We start from the raw sequence: 21,962 nt of genomic DNA on the forward strand, positions 1-21,962 counted from the left end.
GAGAAAGAGAAAGAGGACATAGATATAAGGTGAATTTGAAACAATGACAAAAATTAAGGAATGAAAAAGAAGAGTACACTGGATGCAGAAAGAAATAAGCAGAATGGTGTAAATAATTTCATATGAAGAAATGTAAAAAATCTATTACAATGGAAGGGAACATAGGAGGATGGGCAGTGAGCATCACTTGAACCTTTCTCTCATCTGTATTGACTCAAAGAGAAAATAATATAAACAGTCAGTTGAAGGAGAATTAAATAAAGTGGGAGTGGGGATAGATAGAAAGGAAATCAGATCAGGCAAGATGGTAGACAGGAACAAAATACTGATGAGAAGGGAAAGAGTGAAAGGAAAAAGAATAAACAAGAGGCAGAATAGGATGGAGGAAAATATACAAGTAATAATTACAATAGTGAATGTGAAAATAGATTCAGAAGGTATATTATCAGAATAATTGAACTACCTGAAAGCCATAATCAAAAAGAGGACCTGGACAATAACTTACAAGATATTATCAAAGAAAACTACCCTGATATTCTGCAACCAGAGGGCAAACTAGGCATTGAAAGAATCTAATGATCACCTCAGAAAAGAGAATCCAAAAGAAAGACTCCACGGAACATAATAGTCATATTTCAATTTTGAAATATGGCTATTATACTCCTAATATAGAATACTTAGGAGTTGATCTGCCCAGATAAACTTAGGAACTCTTTGAACACAACTACAAAACACTTTTCATACAAATAGATGTAAACAACTGGAAAAATATAATATAATAAAAATGACAATTCTGCCTAAATTAATTCACTTATTTAGTGGCACATCAACCATGTTAACAAAAACTATATGATCAGAACTAGGAAGAAAAAAGTGCTAAAATTTTTCTTGTCATGCCTCTGGGGAAAAATAAAACATTAATTTTAAAAATTAACAAAAAGACTTAATTGAGAAGAATGAATTTTTTGATTATTTCATAAAGACAATGCTACTCAGAAAGTAACTAGTTAAAATATTAAGATACACATCTGAGCCTAAATATGTTTTTTGGGGAGTGACTAGCTTTTCATTGAAAGGTAGTGAGATGAAGCTACTTTATGAAAATTACATAGAAGATTAATCCAATGACAAAAACATTTTTGTCATTTCTTTCCTTAAAAAAAAGTTCTCTATTTAGACTATAATTACTGAATATCCTTATTCTCTAACAAAGTTTTTTTAAAGATAAAATGAATAATATGAGTTCATCTAAAAGTACCCACATTACTCATCTGTAGCCTTCATAACTATTTTAATTATTTTTAGTTTAAAATTGTTTTTTCTCTCCTTTTTGCCCTGTCTCGTTTGAAAAAAAAAAAAAGAGAAAATAAGACAAATAACTTAAAATAAAAGTTCATTGTCAAGGAACACAAATTCCCTTATGAACTCTGTACAAGAATATATCTCACTGATAAATATTGGAGGACTTTGGAAAAATTAAAAAAACAAAAACAGGCAAATTGATACAGTTTTGATGACCTGTGACATTGTACAACCATTTTGGAAAGCAATTTGAAATTATCTCCATTTCTTTCCATTGAGACACTAGCAATGCTGCCTAAATCTTTGTGCTTCTTTTTTCTAGTCCTACTTTAGATAGGAGATTCATGTCATGCTTGGTTTACATTTTTTTTTTTGAGTAAAATATGAAGTATCATTGATTACTTTAAACAATCTATATTTCCAAAATTATATTGAAGGAAACAATTTGATAGAATAATATCATATATGGGTATGTCTCTTAAATCATCATGGCACCAAGATAATCCTAGCTTCTTAATGATTATGCCAGCAGTGTGAAAATTCTGACAGATATTTCTTCCTAAAACAAAAAAAAGTCTAACAAAAGTTCAAGTCTAAGTCCAGAAATGGATTGTATACCCTGATCTGGATACTAGCCTCTTGAATTTCATAAAATCTCATTATCAAGTTTACCTAAAAGTGATGAATTTTTCATCTACAGTAACTAAAAAGTCTACCAAGTTACAGGAAAATTGTATATACAAACTTTACTCTGTGGCCTGGTGTGAAGTTAACTCCATGCTGAAGCCCAGGCTAGCCACAAACATTTCTTTATTGGTGGTGATGAGATGGAAGTCAGTATCTTTGAGGTTATCAACTTCTAACTGATCCTCCACCAAATCCTCCTTCTTGAGGGCAGGGGCTAGTACCCCACTTGATCCCTTGCTGCTAAGCTAGCCATGTAGAAAACAAGAAAGGCTCAATGGGAAAGAGGTGGTTGCTCAGGACATTTATACTTCAGAATATATTCTGCATTGATCTTCCACCAAAGATAGTAAATCAAAAATTTACACATTAGATTGAAGCCCTGGCCAGAGAGAACTTCAAATCTTTTAGACAAGTCACTACAGGATATTCTATAAAAAATCATTTTATTTGTTGCTGGAAAGCCATTGTTACCAGGCAAAGTCTTCTCATTTGGAGTTCCAAGGTCCTTAAAAACTTTATTAATCTGGTCAATCTCTGATTTCCCTGGAAATCTGAGTTAGCAGATTTTCAAATATATATTCCAGTGAGCACATCTATTGCAGTGGAGTATTCTTTCACTCCTAGTAACAGCTCTGGATCCTGGTACCACGGGATCACAGAGTTTTTAATTTTTTAGGCAAATGAAGGGCAGTATAGCCTATGTTTATTTAAGAGATCTTTCGAAGATAAAGCCACTGAAAAGGTTTACAAAAATATCAACATCTATTTACAACTTCTGGTGCCGAGTACAGAATCCAGTGGCCCATGGAAATCCTGAGTTAACATGTGAGGGAATAGAATTTCTGGCTACATGATAAATTTCATGTCTTCAGGATACAGGGGAGGTCAGTGACAAGGTGAGGACCAGGAAAGCATTCAGAGCTAGGGCTGGCTGCTGCTCCTGGATCCTGAGAACCATTTTCTCCTTCTCATGCCCAATATCTTGCTGAGCCCTTTGGGCAGATGGAGCAGCAGATGAAGGTCTGTCTATCAAGTACATACTCCAGCTACTCCAGCTGAAAGAAAAGAAAAATTCGCTGAAACAGGATGATTTCAGATTTCTTTGTCAACTGTACATTTCACAGGTATGTCACAAATTTTACCTTCCACATGTTCTAAAGAAAAACAATAAATGGCACTGTGGAAAGTAACCACATTTCACTTCATCGCTCTTGTATCCCATACAACAACACTGACTAAAAGAAGTAAAACTTGTCTTCTAGCTCTGAAGCTTTTGAAAAGGAGCTGTATTCTCTCACCAACTCAAAATCACCAACTTTTAAAATGCTATGGTGATTAAGGGGCTGTTTGAAAATCTTCAGGTCCCATCACTCCATGCCCACCACTTTCTCCCACAGAAACTGGAGCTCTCGTGTCCTCACTTCTCCTGGCAGGAAGGGATACTACATGGTCTTCAGGAGGTTCTTCAGGTCAAGCTCTATATCATTTATTACAGTGTAGATCTTGTTCATGTTGCTGCCCACCACAGATAACTGCACAGTAGTAATGTTTGGGTTCTGAGTTTTCATGAAGACATTGATTTCCTTTTTGATTAATTCGGAAGGTTTCTTTCTCCTTTTCCATTTTCAACCAAATTGGAGCCATACATTCATCAGTCTTTTTGTCCTTTGCTGTGTATCATACCATTTGCATCTTCTTTAATCCTGTTCATTTCCTGGAATCCTTCCATACTCCAGAAACCTTGGAGGACAGGAAGATATTTGAGTAGCTCCAGCTTCAATTCAAAAGGAGATGACTTGAAAATCAGGCAAGTAATCTCCCTCCATTGTGGAGTTGAATTGCAGCTTTCTCCTATTTCCTATTTCACTTCTTCAACTTTGTTCTCTCTCAAACTTCAGTCAAACTTTGCTTCTAACAATTGTTTTCTATTTTTGGCTCTTCCTCTTCAATTATTCATTCACTTTTTCAGCAGTTCAGACACTTCCTACAAATTGTTTCTTGTCTCCTCCTTTTCTTCTTCCTTCTCTTTTAATTCTTCACAATGATTCTTTTCTTCTTCCTCAGAGCCAGATTCTAATTTTGTTTATGAAGACTAAGTCAAACTGTTTTCCACTGTCACTAATATTTTGTAAATCAGAAAAGGTATCTCTCCTTTCCAGTTGCTCTTCTTTGAATGGCTTTCTGAAATCTCCATAAACTTAGAGATATAAAAAGCATCTGAAATTAAGTCCAATGCTTCTGTTTTACACATAAGAAACCCGAGGCCCAACGTCATTAAATGACTTTCTAAGGGACATACTTAATATGAACTAGGTTGTTTTGGATCCAATTCAATCAGTGAATGAGTCAATAAACATTTATTAAGGTCCTTCTATGAGCCAGGCCTTAAGGATAGAAAGAAAGGTAAAAAAGACAATCTCATTTTGAAGGAACTCAGAATCTATGAGGGAGACAAAATAAAAATAACTATGTAAAATTAATTCTATCTTCATCTTTACATTTATCTTAATTTTTATCTAGATCTATTTTTATAGCTACTTAATTCTTACATGGCTGTTTCCTCTATACTTTTAGTTCCCTACTTAAAATGGAGAAATATATTTTTTATTACACGAATGAACAATATTTGACATATGAATGTGTTTTTAGAGTATCTTCCTCTTTATTAAAAATTGAGTGTTTATTTTTAACTTTGTAAAAACATATCCTAAATCATTTGTGTTCAAGATTTGGGGCATAATTAGAAAAAAGTAACCTTAAAATGCTGTGATAAATGTTTTAAAAATCTTTTTTCACATGAGTAAAAGTAACATTTGCAACTCAGTTCACAATCTGAAAATTCCCAAGAAAATCAAATAACATGAGATTTGAGGATAAATTTAAGGACCAAAGATTTTGAATACATTTGTGCAACATTTAGAAAAGCATCAAAATATATTCCAATTGGAATAAGCCACTTAAAGCCTTTAATTTCTTCATCTCTGCTTTTTCTGAAAGTTAGTAATTAGACTTGTTTTGTTGATAATGTATATGTTGCGAAGAAATGACATAATCCCCTTAGAAACATTCCTTAAAGAAACCACACTTATTTAAATCAAGTGGGAAAATGAATTGGTAATAGATTTGTGCTTAACTAATACTTTAATATTTTTTAAAAAGTAGGAAGGAGAGCAATGGGAAGAATATTTTCTTCCTTTAAATAAGATATCATTTCATGAAAAATAAATTATTTCATATAAAAGAAAGTATAAATTAATACATAACAACATATAAAAATATCACACAAAAGTATCAAATACAGTTCTTAGAATCCATAATCCCCTTTATGCTGTAAAATTTTCAACTCCACCATCTTTCTCTAAGCCCATATATATATGTTAGGTAGTATGTGGCATATCCATTGGTAAGTATAACTATTGGAACTACCCTTGAGCCTCAGGGAAAAGGACAATATTCATTCTCTTTAGCCAGTTCAGGTCACTGAAGCATACCAAATCTTGTCTGTTTGTATGCTTATTCCTATTCCATTATGCTAAGATTATTCTGCCTTATTTGTTCCCTTAATCTCAATTGCCATCAGTGTCCAGTACAAAATGATTCCTCTGGAATACTAGGGAACCATTAAAGTAGAGGTAAATCTATTTCCTTCTCATTTATCATTTATAAAATACTCATTTTACATGTATTGAAAGACATGAAGGTTATAGTGAGAATGAATTATAACTAAATGTAGACTATAGGATTGAATATTTTAACCAAGATTTCAAATACCTGTAAGCTACAAAAGCAAATTTTCATCAGTCATTACCTACCTGTCAGGAATGGTCCCAAGATAAAATACTTTGTACAATGTAAAGATTAGGGTGATTCTAATCCTGTTATGCTTGAAATATTATTTTGCAAGGTTCTTAAAATGTTATGAATGCCAATCAGCAATGCTTACCTATTGCTTTAGATAATTTATCATCTTTATTAGCGTATCTGTATTTGATTTATTTCTTATCTAATTCTCTTCACATTATTTTGATACATTAATAAATCTAAGAACTATGGAAGATAGTTAGCTGGGACATAATAATCATCTTTAATATATATATCTGAATCCAATGATTTAATTAAAGCAAAATAAGAGAAAAAAAACATACACCTCTTATGTCTCTCCTTCCTTAAAAAATCAAACAAAAATGGTGTTATATTGGTATTATATTAAAAAAGAATAAGCCAATAGAAAATACAATCATTGAAATAATATTTATTCTTTCTTGTGGTATTTGCTTTTTTTTCCCCAGAAAAATGAGTAGTCTCTTCTATACATATTCTTTCCCAGCCCTGGAGAACACACTTCTGTCTCTGACTGAAGTGACTGATTTTTCCATTTCATTATATTCAAATGATCTCCACCACTTAATCATATTCCTTTATGTCTTAATATGACTCTTACACAATTTTCTGCCTTTTACTCATTCTTAGTTTCATTAAATGTTCAAAAGATTGTTGTAAAAATCCAAATAGTATAGGTGGCCTTTTTTTTTTTTTTTTTTTTTTTTTAAGCTGAAAAGGTCGCAAGACAGATATTAGTTTATGCCTCTTTGGATTACTCACAGTGCCAAGCCAAATGCTTACTAAATAGCTGTTGAATGAATGTTGAATATAACTAGTAAAAATATACTTTTCCCACACATAGTCTAAATAATGGAATATCAATATTTCAAATGATCCATGTTTTCATCAGTGCTGTTACTACTACCCCTAGTACAAATTATAATTTTATCATGTAAATGACAATCTAATCAAGATTCATTTTTGAGAGAAGCATATAAAGCACTCTGCTAGGAACTTAGGATTTAAGGACAAAAACAAAAACTCCCCAGCAATTTCTACCCTCAGGGAGTTTACATGAGTTAAGTTATATTTACAATATATCTACATAAAGAAGTAAATACTACACACATACACACACACACAGAGTTGGGGGAGAAAGTATAATAACTGGATAGTTCAGGAAAAGTCAATTGAAGATGTAGCACTTGAGCTATTCTTTCAAGGAAACTTTGTAAAAGTAGGTGAGATCGAAGTGTATTCCAGACATGGAGTATAAAAAGGCAAGGAAGTGGAAAATTGAAATTTACACATAAAGAACTGTATATAGACACCTTATAACAGAGAGTGTGTGAAAGGAATAGTATGAAGTAATGTTGGGAAAATATGTGGAAGTCAGATTGTGAAGGATCATAGGAAAAGAAATAAAATATTGAGAGCTGAATAGGGACTATTAGTACTTTAAATGACAGGCCAAGGGATTCCAATTTTATTCTGGAAGCATGAGGGAAATGTTGAATACTTTTAAGTAGGGGATATTTTACTGAATTGCCAAAGACAGAATTTGTAAAATCACAAGTAGATTTAAAATAGAAAATCATACTGCTGATGAGTCTCTCTAAGCTTAGCTAGATTAACTATCAAATAACATTCTGTCAACAAATTCTGTCTCCACAGGTTTTTTTTTTTCAATTTTAAAGTAAGAATTCTAAGAGCAGGGTCCTCCAGAATTCAGGGACATTTCTACATCAGGATGAAATATTAGAGCAAAACTGGTGAGAGAAGCATTATATCAGATATGATTGAAAATATTGCCAGAATTACTGATTCATAGATTCATAGTATTTTTGAATAAGAAGGAAACTAATCCAATATTTCATAGAAACAAACCAAGGTACAAAAAGGTACAATGATTTGTACAGGTATAGTGAGTTAGAAATTGGAACACAAAGCCTGCTCTCCTGATAACTCCATATGTTTTTATTTTTCACTTAGAAAACAAGTAGCTTTAAAAGCAGTTTGCATAAAGAAAGAACTTATCCAGAAAAGTCTTTAGTGCTTTAGGTATTATTACACATTGTTTTTTCAGAAACTTTCACATGCCTTCGTTCTCAGACAGATGCTACTTTAGAACTGACACCATCCGAAAAATTCATGAAGCCCCACTGTTGATCATTCATAGCATGGGTCTTCCAAATTGCCTTTGATGATACTCATTTAAAATTTTTCACTCTTCACAGTGAAAATGAAATGCTTACTTTTTAAATAAAATCTTATGAAATATATTTATCTGTCCATTGGGAAATGACCAAAAATGTTATAATTGTTGTTGTTATTGTTGTTGTTGTTATTGTTATTGTTGTTGCTGCTGTTGAGTCATTTAGTCATCTTTAACACATTATGACCCTGTTGAACATAGCACTTCAATACTTTCCATGAGGTTTTCTTGGCAAAGATGTGGGAGAAGTTTGTTTTTTTCTTTCTCCAGTGGCTTAAGGTAAACAGATATTAAATGATTTGCTCATGGTCCATAAGTGCCTTGAGGTTGATTTTGAACTCGGGTCTTCCTAACTGCAGGCTTAGCATTCTATCTAGTGAGTCACCTACCTGCCTCCAAAATAAATTTGTAATGTTTGAATAAAATGGGATACAACTGTGATAATAAATATGAATATGGAGAAGAAAAAGGAAGCACAATCAAAAAGACAGCATACAAAATAAATATAACGTTGTGAAAAGAAAGAACAATGACAATAAAACATTAACCAAGTTGGATGTGAAAAAGAGAGATGAGAAGAAACCTCATTTTCCATTCAGAAGGAGACACTATGAATGGAAAACAATATTGAACTTTTTCAATGCCTTAGTTAGTTTTGCTGATCTAATTTTTCTCCTTTAAAAATATTTTAATAGATTAATAGTATCTGGGAGGGAGAAAAGGTAAAGTTACCTTGGGAAATACAGGTGATACAAAAATAAAAGATTTGAATAACAATTGATTTTAAAATTGATTAAAACTTCTTTTAATGTATTCATGACTTTATTGTTATGGGTACAAATACCAACTCATCTCTAAATGCACTTCAAATTAATTTCTTGTCATTCTTTTCCCCCCTTTATAAGTCCCCCCGCATAGGACCTAAGCCAAATATACTGGAAACTTTCCTCTTGCTCTTTAATATTAATTTATGCCAGTGTAGCATTTAAGCTATCTACCATTTTCCTTTATGTTGTCTACATTGTTTCACTTCCCTTTCTTACTTATACTTAGTGAAGTTTCATGCTACTTTTCTTGCAAAAACACCTTTTAATATGTCTTTGATAATATACCTCAGCCTAATTATTTCATTTTAATACTACTATAACCTTTCTGAATTATAAAGGATTATAGAATTGTGGGTTTAGACCTGAAAAGAACCTCAAAAGTCATCCATTCTAAGATGAAAAACATGAAACTTAAGGAGGTTTGACTGGATCAAGATAGTATATGTAAGGCAGAATTTAAACACAGGTTTTTAACTCCATAGTCATTGTGTTGATATTGTTGTTGTTTTCTGTTGTTTCTTTGTTTCTTTGATTGTTTTTTCCCCTATGTCCCATGCAGACCCCAAAGATCACCTAGGGCATCAATAATCCTTTCTATAATATCCCTAAGAAGTGATTTTCCATTTTCAATTGAAAACATATAGTAAGACATAGTCAACATTTTCTAAGGAAACCCAATGCACATTAGACTAGATGATATGGTAGATAAATTTTCCTTTCCTTTAAAAATGATATTCTTCAACACTATTTCTTTTAATTCTGCCTGCTGAGTTCATGTAGGTAGGACAAGTTGATCCAAGCAGATTAAAAATATATCATCCACATGTCAGCTGTACAAATACTTGAAGATAGCTAAACTATAATAAATGCCTCCCCCAGACTTCTTGTAAAAACAAATCCACATCTCATCTCCTGGTGCATTGCCTTCAACTGATCATTATATTTTCTAAAACATGGCATCCAGATCCTTTCTGATGCATAAAAAAGGAGTTCATTTCCCTTCTTTGTATCCTCTCCCCAATTAAAATATTTAAATGGATTTTTTTGTTGTTATTTTTAAATTTTTTACTTTTCCCAGAATGTACCCATAACATAACATGGTCTAAACAATTCTACCTTGCAAAAGGAATACCCTCTCCTTATTCTAGCACATTATACTTCTCTTTTTTATATTTATATTTTATAATTATAATAACAATCTTTATGTCTAAATCATGAACCCATTTAGATCTTGTCTTGGTATGTGGTATTAGGTGTGGGTCGAGCATTAATTTTTTCTATACTAGTTTCCAATTTTCCCAGCAATTTTTGTCAAATAGTGAATTCTTATTCCCAAAGCTGGGTCTTTTGGTTTGTCAAACACTAGATTGCTATAATTATTATTTTTTCCTGTGATACTAATCTATTCCACTAATTGACTACTCTGTTTCTTAGCCAATACAAAATGGCATTGATGACTGCTACTTTATAATATAGTTTTAGGTCTGGTATAGCTAGACCACTTTCATTAGCATTTTTTTTCATTAATTCCCTTGAAATTCTTGATTTTTTGTTCTTTCAGATGAACTTTTGTTATTATTTTTTCTAGAACTGTAAAATAATTTCTAGGGAGTCTGATTGGCATAACACTAAATAAGTGGTTTAATTTAGGTAGTTTTGTCATTTTTATTATATTTGCTCAGCCTACCTATGAGCACTTGATATTTTTCCAACTGATTAGATCTGACTTTGTGTGGAAAGATTTTGTAGATGTGTTCATATAGTTCCTGACTTTCCCTTGGCAGATAGATTCCCAAATGTTTTATATTATTGACAGTTGTTTTGAATAGGTTGTGAATTGTTTCTAGTAGTTTTTTAGTTGATTCTCTAGGCTTCTGTAAGTATTCCATTATATCATTTGCAAAGAGTGACAATTTTTTTTTCATTACCTATTCTAATTCCTTTCATCTGTTTTTCTTTTCTTATTGCCAAAGCTAACATTTCTAATACAATATTGATTTCATTTCTTCTTGTTCTTGTTCTTGTTGTTGTTCTTCTTCTTTTTCTTCTTCTTCTTCTTCTTCTTCATTGAAGCAATTGGGATTAAGTAACTTGCCCAGGGTGACACAGCTAGTAAGTGTTAAGTGTCTGAGATGAGATTTGAACTCAAATCCTCCTGAATTCAGGGCTGATACTCTATCCACTGTGCCACCTAGCTGCTCCTTTAATACAATATTGAATAGTGATGATGATAGTGGGCAGTCTTGTTTCACTCCTGATTTTACTGGGAATGGTTCTAGCTTGTTCGCATTATGTATGATGCTTGCTGATGGTTTTAAATAGATGCTACTCATTATTTTAAGGAAAAGTCCATTCATTCCTATGCTCTCTAGTATTTTTAATAGGAATGGGTGTTGGATTTTTATCAAATGCTTTTTCTGCATCTATTAAAATAATCATATAATTTTTGTTAGTTTGGTTATTGATAAAATTGATTGTGCTAATAATTTTCCTAATATTGAACCAGCCCTGCATTCCTGGTATAAATCCTACTTGGTCATGCTGTATTATTCTTGGGATGCTTTTTTGTAATCTCTTTGCTAATATTTTATTTAAGATTTTTGCATCAATATTTATTAGGAAGATTGGTCTATAACTTTCTCGGTTTTCGTCCTACCTGATTAGGTATCAGTATCATTTCTGTGTCATAAAAGGATTTTGGTAGGAGTCCTTTATTGCCTTTTTTTTTTCAAATAGTATATATAGCATTGGAATTGTTCTTTAAATGTTTGGTAGAATTCACATGTAAATCCAACTGCCTTGGGTATTTTTTCTTAGAGAGTTGATTAATAGCTTGTTCTATTTCTTTTTCTAAAATAGGACTATTTAATAATTTATTTCCTCTTTTGTTAACCTAGGAAATCTATCTATCTATCTATCTATATATATATTACTCCCTTTCATTTAGATCATCAAATTTATTGACTTATAGTTGGTCAAAATAACTCCTAATTATTGCTCTAATTTCCTCTTCATTGCTGTAAAGTTGTCCATTTTCATTTTTGAGACTAACAATTTGGTTTTCTTATTTCCTTTTTGTAATCAAATTAACTAAAGGTTTTTCTATTTTGTTGTTTTTTCATAAAACCAACTCTTAGTTTTATTTATTAATTCAATAGTTTTCTTATTTTCAATTTCATTGATCTCCCCTTTTATTTTTATAATATCAAATTTGGTATTTAATTGAAGATTTTTAATTTGTTCTTTTTCTAGCTTTTCATTGATCTTCTCTTTCTCTATTTTATGCAGGCAAACATCTAGAGATATAAAATTTCCACTTATAACTGCTTTGGCTGCGTCCCACAAATTTTGTATGTTATCTCATTATTGTCATTCTCTTGGATGAATTTGGTATGATTTGCTGTTTTACCCATTTATTCTTTAGGATTAGATTATATAATTTCCAATTAACTTTTGGTCTATTTTCTTCTGGCCTTATATTGCATTTGATTTTTATTGCATCATGATCTGAAAAAAATGCATTTACTATTCCTGCCTTTCTGCATTTGATTGTGAGGTTTTTATGCCCTAATAGAGAGTCAATTTTTGGATAAGTTCCATTAACTGCTGAGAAAGAAGTAAACTCCTTTCTGTCTCCTTTCAATTTTCTCCAAAAATCTATCATACCTAACTTTTCTAACATTTTGTTTATCTCCTTAAAATCTTTCTTTTTAGTTTGTGGTTTGATCTATCTAGTTCTGAGAGAGGAAGGTATAGTATAGTTTTGCTGTGTATTTCTTCTTGAATCTCTCAGCTTCTCCTCTAGGAATTTGATACCACTTGGTGCATATATGTTTAATATTGATATTGCTTCATTATCTATGGTACCCTTTAGTAAAATATATTTTCCTTCCTTATCTCTTTTAATTAGATCTATCTTTGCTTTTACTTGATCTGAGATCAGGATTGCTACCCCGGATTTTTTTTTTTTTACCTCACCTGAAGCATGTTAGATCCTGCTTTACTCTGAATGTATCACTATGCTTTAAATGTGCTTCTTGTAAACAAGATATTGTAGGATTCTGGCTTTTAATCCAGTCTGCTATCTGCTTTATCCCCATCACATTCACATTCACATTCACATTCACGGTTAAAATAACTAATTCTGTATTCCTGCCATCTTATTTACCCTAAGTTATGCTTTTCTCTTTCCTTTCCCCCCTCTTCTCCTGCTTAGTACTTTGCTTTTGATGACCATCTCCCTCAACCAGCCCTTCCCCTTTAGAGTCTCTATCTTTTTTATACCTTTTCCTTAATACTTCTGTTTTCCTTTCTATTAGTCTTTACCTTTCTTTTCCCCTTTTCCCTCCCACTTCCCTATAAGGTAAAAATAGTTTCTCTGTGAAACCAGATATGTCTAATATTCTCTCTCTGAGTGAAATTTGATGAGAGTATTCACAAAATGCTCATCCTCCCCTCCCTTCTTTCCCTCAATTATAATAGGTATTCTTTGCCTCTTGTAATTTCCCTTATTTTCCCTCATTTTTTCTGTATGATTAAATATGCAAGTTTATTTTCAAAATTCATTTGAAATGCAAATTTTATGAGTAAGTAATCTATGTCTTCATATACATTATTGATAAGTGCTACATATTAAACATCCAAATAGAATCTTGGGGTATTTCACTAGATGTTTTCAAATAAGTTGACATTGATCTCTCTCAGTGATTATTAACATAAGTCATTTAGAATAGTACCAACGCTATGTAATTTTATTACGATCCAACTGTATTCCCTATCAGATTATCAAAACCTTGGCAGAAATTTAGGCAAACTGTTTTTATTTTTCTTGCTATTGTTTAGTCACTTCAATCATTTCCAACTCTTGTTGACCCCATTTGAGGTTTTCTTAGAAGATTCTGTAGCAGCTTGCCATTTCTTTCCCCAGCTCATTTTACAGAGGAGGAAATTGAGACAAATAGGGTTGATTTGCTCAGTGTCACACCGCTATTAAGTGTGTGAGGTCCTTCCTAACTCAAGGAGCAGAACTCTCTGCTCCAATTGTTTTTATAGAAGTCTTCAAATCTATCAATCTAAGAAATTGAAAAAAAAGAAAAAAAAGGAACTAATATGAGTCTGGCATGCTCTATTTCTGATGAAGTTACACAATCTTCTTGTGATCAGACTTTCCTCTTTATCTTGAAACTATTGCTTGATTTCTTAACTGAAGTTCTAGATGATCTCTTCCCCTGATTAAATTTTGAGACCAACGAATTTTCATCTGCAGCACTCTATAGAAAATTATATATTAACAACTCAATGTGCTGATTGTCTAACTGTTCATTGTAATCTTAGAAATAGTTATTTCATCAACAATATATTAAAACTCCATAATAATTCAAGCATAATTCAGTGACTTCCATTTTGAAGAATCACTTTGGTTCTATGAAATTTCATGAAGCAAAGATTAGTCAATCTGTCAACAAGCACTTATTATATATCAATTTGGGGCCAGAGACTATGTTCTCTGATCACAGAACATGAAAAAATAACAATGAAAATTAAACCTTGATCTTGAGAATTTATATTCTATAGAAGGAAATAATATAAGCATAATCAAAATGAAGGCAAAATAAATACATAGCAATTTTCAAAGTGAGGCAATAGTAGATGAGATTAAGAAAGTCCTTATGTATGAAGCAATGCTTATGAGGAGCTTAGATGGCTGCTAAGAATTCTAAAAGTTGAAGTTAAATAGAGAGTAATTTCCATGAATGCATATCTGTACAAAGGTAAAGAGATGGGGGGTGAGTGTCATGTGCAAGGATCAGCAAGTAAATTAGTAAGTTCATAAAGGAAACTAGGATGGCAAGCGAAAAGTCTACATATGATCCAAAAATGTAACAAAAGAGAAGGTTCTCATGGTCAGATTGTGTAGCCATGTGAAGGCTGGATTAGAAGAATCACTTAAAGTTTTTTATTTATTTATTTTTTGAGTAAGTTGTATTGTTCTATTGTTATCATGGACCCTTTTGGCTTCCTAATGAAGTCTATAGAGTCCTTCACAGAAGAATGCTTTTTAATGCATAATATAAAGTATATAAGATTGTTAAGGAAACCAAATTATATTGAAATATTGTTATCAAAATATAGTTTTGAAAAGTTTATAGATCTCAAATTAAGAAGACCTGGATCTAGGAGTAGACATGAGACAATGATCAATTAGTATACTATTGCAATAGAGTATGGGAACTTGTAAAAGAATCAAAATGCCTTTAGCATCTAACACACAATAACTTTTGCCTTTCACAGTCTAGAAATCTAAAGTTATAGAATTTATAAAATGATTAGCAATGAAATACATTTTAAAATATGAACACAGACCTATTACATCACCACTCTTGTAGGTCAGTCTACTTAATAGCTAAAGTGAGAGTTAACCGATTATAATTTGGAGAAGTATTTGCTTGCCCCATTGGCTATTGCTCCAGTGAGGTGGTCATCACTATAATTTATTTTGGTCCACACATGTGATTGTCATATGCATAGGGAGATTCCCAAATGGTATCCTCCCTCCATGAATGAAGATCAGTAACTAAACAACTTAAAGTCTCACTCTCTTAGAACACTGAGAGATGATGAAACAATCACAGACATTATGTCAGAGTAGGTATAGAATAAAATCTTCTTGACTCAAAAATTTCATCATGCTGGATCTGATCTGCATATTTTGTTGGCTGAAAATTTCATTGTATGAAAATTGTTGCTTGACATATTATAAAGTTATGGACATCAGCTTTTGTCTTGTGGTTCTACTTATAGTTTCAAAAAGCCAACTTGTTTGTGAATCAACAACTGAAGAAACATTAATAAACTTAGCATTCACAGCCAAAAAGGATTTTAGAAATTATCTAATCATAATGTGGCAGATGGAAAGTTTTAGTTCTTAAAGGTAAAATAAATTTCAGGCCACCCAATAAGTAAATGGGATAAGCAGGATTTGAATCCATGTTGCATTATTTCATATGCAATGTTTTTTTTTCCACTACACCTCACTCTGGACCAACCAGACCTTATATAAGTCTATTTTTGATGATGATATCAAGCACTTAATGATAGTTTTAATTTCCTCATCTCTAAAATGAGGATAATAATAGTGCCTACCTCACATAGCTGTTGTGAAGATCAAATGGCATAATATATGTAAAGTGCTTCGTTAATCTTTAAGAACTATAAAAAATACCAGCTATCAACATCCTATGATCCCGTGCGTCTGTATCTGATATACAATTTAATTTTAACTCCTCTGATTCTGGAAGTAAATAATGTCTCATTTAACTTTAATATGAGCATAGACAAACTAGGAATCTTTTAATAGTAGAAAAGACTGACTTGAAATCAGACCTATGCATTCTGAAATATGATACTTACTAGCTGTTTAACAAGCAAATTACATAACTACTTTAAGCCTCAGTTTTCCTCATTTGGAGGCTTGGGTTTATAACATTTTTCCCTTCCTAGGATTGTTGTGAATAAAGTATTTCCAAAATACTGGATTGTTAAATAAATATGCACTCTATTATCATAATTAAAATATTATTACATTCAACTTAAAAATGATTCCAAAACTTGAAATTTCAAATCATGTATGAAGGTACTGATGGCCTATTTCTTTTCTGATGAATTCATGGTGATGGCTCAAGTTTTTTTTTTTTAACTTTCCCTGGAGCAATCTCCTTCATGTCCTTTGAAACAGATCAACATTGAATCTAGAGCTAAGGAAAAACTGAGTCTGGAAAAATAATGAAAGGAAATTGATTATACTTGCCTAGAATATATGGGCTCAAAATGTATAATAAGAATAAAAGGAAAAAGTGTTTAGGAAAAAACCCCATGTATTCTAGTTCAACAGTTGGATGGCTTTTCTACTTTTATTGATAAAAGAAGTGAGCATAATAGAAACATGTTTTTGCCTTAATTTTTACATTTTCTTTTATTCCAAACAGGAAATCTTGACTTACTTTTAGGTATCACCAAGTCTTTTAAATTCTAACATTTAATCTTTAATTTTTTTCTTGCTATGAAAAAAATAAAGAAAATAACCAAACACATTGAGGGATATATTTAGTATTTTGTCTTATTCATAAATAGATAAGATATGCATTATAAAATTGTAGAAAGATGTTGTTTCAAATTACGTTTCTGAATTTCAAAAATGCTATAAAATTATCTATAGACATAAAAATTATTTTGTTCTTTTTATCCTAAAATGTTTTCTACTTAAATATAATATTTAGAAAATATTATTCACTTTTATTAATGACAACAAAGACTATTAAAAGAATTGGAATAATTTAAAAATTTGCTTCCTTCTTTCCTGGAAGACAATAAACTATATACTAGATTATTATTAATGTTGTCCTTCATATTCTAATATAATGCTAATAATGGATCCTATATAATAATGACATTAAAAGTACTTTGATCAAAGAATCAAAAAATAAAAATAAGCAACTTTGAATTTAAAAGGCCTGAACTGCCCCACCTTTTATTTTAAAGGAGTATCTAATAACAAGACATCAATGGATGATGTCTTGACTTGGGCATGAATTGATTGGATTTAAGTGAGGCAAAGTTGAATAAAGTCATCAGTCTCATTCTCTCTTTCAGAATTATTGAAGTTTAGTAGCAGGACAAAAGTCAAGATGATTGGTAATGGCCTAAGATTCTATCTGTCTGACCAAGCATAAAGTATTTCTGAGCACCTGCTTCAGCAGCCTTCATAACAGTTGAACCAAATTGCTGTCATTCACCCACTACACCAGGGAAGTCCATATTAATCCTGTTGCAAAGAAGAACACAGACCAACAAACAAAAATTGCCCCTCTACACACAAAAATAATGATGTAAAAATGGTGTGTTTTGATCTGCATTCAGTCTCCATCAGTTCTTTCTCTTGGGGTTTATGGAATTTTTCATCATGAATTCTTTAAAATTATATTTTGATCATTGAATTTCTGAGGATGATAAGTCATTTAAAATTAATTATCCTTGCAATAGTGCTATTACTATGTACAATTTTTTTCGTGTTCTGATCAAGCCACTTTGTATCATATTAGTATTCACATGTTTTTTTTTCCTGAAACCATTCTGCTCATCATTTATTATAACACAATATTATTCCAACCCAATCATATTCAGCCACTCCTCAATTAATGGCCATCCCTCAATTTCCTTTTCTTGCCACCACAAAAAGTATTGCTACAACATTTTTTGTATAAGGAGGAACTTTTCCTTTTTTGTTGATTTATGTGACAACTAGGTTTGCCTAGTTGTCTAGGTTAAAGGGTACGCAGTTTGATTGCCCTTTGGCCATAGTTCCAAATTGTTCTCCATAATGGTTGGGTCAGTTCACAACTCCATCAAGAATGCATTAGTGCCCCAGCTTTTCCACATTCCATCCAACATTTGTCATTTTCATTTTCTGTCATATTAGCTAATCTGGCAAGTATGGTGTGGATGCCTCAGAGTTTTTTAAATTTGCATTTCTCTAATCAACATTGATTTAGAGCATTTTTTATATGACTATAGATAACTTTGATCTCTTCATCTGAAAATGGCTTGTTCATAACCTCTGACTATTTACCACTTGGGGAATTTGTATTCTTATAAATTTGATTTTTTTTCTCTATATACTAGAGATATGTAGACTTTACCAGAGAAATTTGTTTTAAAAATTTTTCCCAGTGTCTTGCTTTCCTTCTCAATTTGATTTATTGGCTTTATTTATACAAAAGCTCATTAACTTCATTCAATAAAAATTATTTATTGTACTTCCCTTATTACCTTCTATCTATTGCTTAGATATAAACTCTTCCCTTTTTTATAGATTTAGAAGGTAAAGTATTATTCCATACTTCTCTAATTTGTGATATGATCCTTCATTTCTGACCTTATCTTGGTGTGCTATTTGAGATACTGACCTGTACTTGGTTTCTGTGAAATTGCATTTGAGTTTTTCCACAAATTTTTGTCAAATAGTGACTTTTTTTTCTCAAAAGCTTGGATCTTTGAGTTTATCAAACACTAGATTACAATGATAATTTATTATTATGTATTGTGTACCCAATTTATTCCACAGATTCCACAGATCCACTACTTTTTCTGTTTTGATTAGATTGGCTTTGTAATACAATTTGAGATCTGGTCCTATTAAACCAGTTTCCTTCACATTTCTTTTTCAATGACTCCCTTGATATTTTTGAGCTTTTATTCTTTCAGAAGAATATTTTTCTATATTTTTAAATATTTTTGTGTTATTGTATTAGTATGCTATTTAATATATAATTTAATTTAGAATAGAATTGTAATTTTTATTATGTTGGCTTGGCCAATCCATGAATAATTTATATTTTCCTAATTGATTATAACTGCCTTTATTTGTGTGAAAAATGTTTTGTAATTGTGTTACTATAATCCCTGAGATTGTATTGGGAGGCATTTTATATTTTCTATAGCTTTATCAAATGGAATTTATCTTTTTATCTCTTTCTGCTTAGTTTTGTGCTGAACAAATACAAATGTTGATGATTTATGTAGTTAATATTTTATACCTTGCAACACTGTTGAATTTGTTAGTTATTTAAATTAGGTTTTAGAGATGATTCTCTAGGATTCTCTAAATATACAGGATAATGTCTTTAATGCCATATCTTACAGGCACATCATCATTGAGATTATGCTATAGCCCATATACATTAAATATAAATTTTGTCATCATATTTTGTGTCATCTCCAAAGCAAATTGTTTCACTGTCATAATGTTTACTAAGTACATATATTAAGAATATCTTTAACTAAGCATGCCACAAATATCTTAATAATTAGGATAATTATGAAAGAGTATTGTTTAATGAAAATGTTCCATTTCTAAAAGGCAACAGGAAGAATAAAAACACATGCATTGGAAATATAAGTAAGCTGTAGCATATTTCCAACAATTACCTCTTACTTGAAAGAAGTGACATAAAATATATAGTTATAGTTGCTGCTTCAAAGTTTATAATTTTTATAATAATCTTGCATGATAGATTATTTCCTTTTTTTCAGATTAAGAATTTGTTCAGTACAGCTGAAGTACTTACAGCTAGTGTCAGTATTTAAACCCCAGTTCTTGTTACTCTAGTTAACAGATATCCAGGGCATAGAAGACTGAAAAAAGAAGTAGGCTGATCACTTAGAGAGAGAGCAAAGAATTATAGATATAATGATATCTACTATAATTGTGGAATAGCTAGGTGGCATAGTGGATAGAGCTCTAGACATGGAGTCAGACACCTGAGTTCAAATGTGGTCTTAGACCCTAGCTGAGTGACCCTGGGCAAGTTATTTAACTCTGCCTTCGTTTTTTATCTGTAAAACAACCTGCAGAAAGAAATGGCAAACCATTTTAATATCTTTGCCAAGAAATATCCAAATGGGATCACAAAGAGTAAGACACAATTGAAAATTGAGTGAATAATAACAATTATAGATATACCTGTTAGATATAGATATCTAATGACTATATATGTGTGTATAATATAATATAATATAATATAATATCCATATAGGGTCCAACCAAAGGAACACGGTGTTAATTAAGTGTTCAAAGGAATAGAGGAAGACATATATTTTGAAAAGTAACCTTCCTAACAGAGGTTACATATAAAAAGACAAACAATGCTAGCTTAGCAAGAGTTGGGTATGCATTTCAATCAACAATAGTGGAGGTTAGCTCCATGGGAGAAGAGTAGTAAATATTTTCATTTTTACCATTTCTATGTTATACATTACCCTGAAGAATAGCTTTTTCATGTAGCATGTCTAGGGATAATAGCAAGTTAGTTAGGGCACATTTGAGTTCCAGTTGGTGTAAGCATTTCATTGAGTGCATATTTCTATTAGCCATTCCAGACAAAAAAAGGGACACATGAGAAACATGTGTTGCCATAAAGTCATTATAGTCTAAAGTTGTGAATGGTTTAGAAGGTGAACTATTGTCCTTGTAGGGATATATTATAAGCCACTTGACCAAAAAAAGAGAGCATCTGGACTATAAAAATGACTGAGTAAATGAAAAAAGTATAAAAAGGCCAGAGTGGAAGTGAGTAATTGGTGATTTTAGTACCAAGACAGAGACTGGAGTACATTAAGAAATTGAAATGAGACTGGTGGTATATTTGTAGAGCTGATACCATAATGTCATTCTAATTTAATTGGGAACTCTATGTGTACAACAGTGGCTAAGCAGAGACCAAGTCTTAAATAGGTTAGAAAGTAGTAAGGCAGAATTATATCTCAGAAACAGAATTCATCTTTAGCAGCTATAAAAAGAAATCAACTATCACTCATCATCTTTTACCTGTGAATTTTCAATGACCAATCTTCAAAGATGTGGATTCACACACTTAATGAAATAAAATGTGTATGCAAAATTAGTTAGTGATAAATAAAAAAGATAATTTTACATGCATAAATGTAAAAACAACACAGAATGTAATTATGGAAAGCATGTACCTTGTTAAACATCGAAGGAACCAGGAAGTAAAGTGAAAAGTGAGGGGACAAAACATAAAAGTTTAAAAAATAATTGTAAAGATTAAAGTGGCTAATAATTCAAAGGCAAAACCATAAGAAAAGAGAGACATTTTAATTACCACCAAACAGCAAAGGGGAAGCAAATCATTCTATTTCAAGGCTCGCTATCAGTCTAGCACTTCATAAATCACCTTGTCTGTTTTGATGCAGTCAAATCTCTGAAAATAAATCAAGCATATTTGCATCTCTCATTCCCTGAGCTGTATGGTAAGAAAAAAATAGAATTGAATTTCAAATTTCAGTCCTTAAATTGTACTTTCATAATTGGCATTGACTTGCTATATGGCTCAGGACAAGATGGTCTCAGCCTCAGTTTCCTCGGATTTAAAATGGAGAAAGTGATGTTTTTAGTATTTAATTTAAAGAACCCTTGAGATACTAATATGTAATGAAGTATATAGTGTGCTTTGCAAAGCTTCAATGCTATATAAATGTGAGTTGTTACTAGCATTAATATTTCCATGAGGAGATAAAGCAGGCCTTTTTAATGC

The 21,962-nt window shown here is 31.5% G+C and overlaps 1 pseudogene; it reads right to left on the reverse strand.

Moving 5' to 3' along the window:
* Positions 1-2,048: 2,048 nt before the first annotated feature.
* LOC111721321 overlaps positions 2,049-21,962 on the reverse strand; it is an 80,319-nt pseudogene continuing 60,405 nt past the window's right edge.

This window comes from Sarcophilus harrisii, chromosome 6, assembly GCF_902635505.1.
Source record: "Sarcophilus harrisii chromosome 6, mSarHar1.11, whole genome shotgun sequence".
NCBI lineage: Eukaryota > Metazoa > Chordata > Mammalia > Dasyuromorphia > Dasyuridae > Sarcophilus > Sarcophilus harrisii.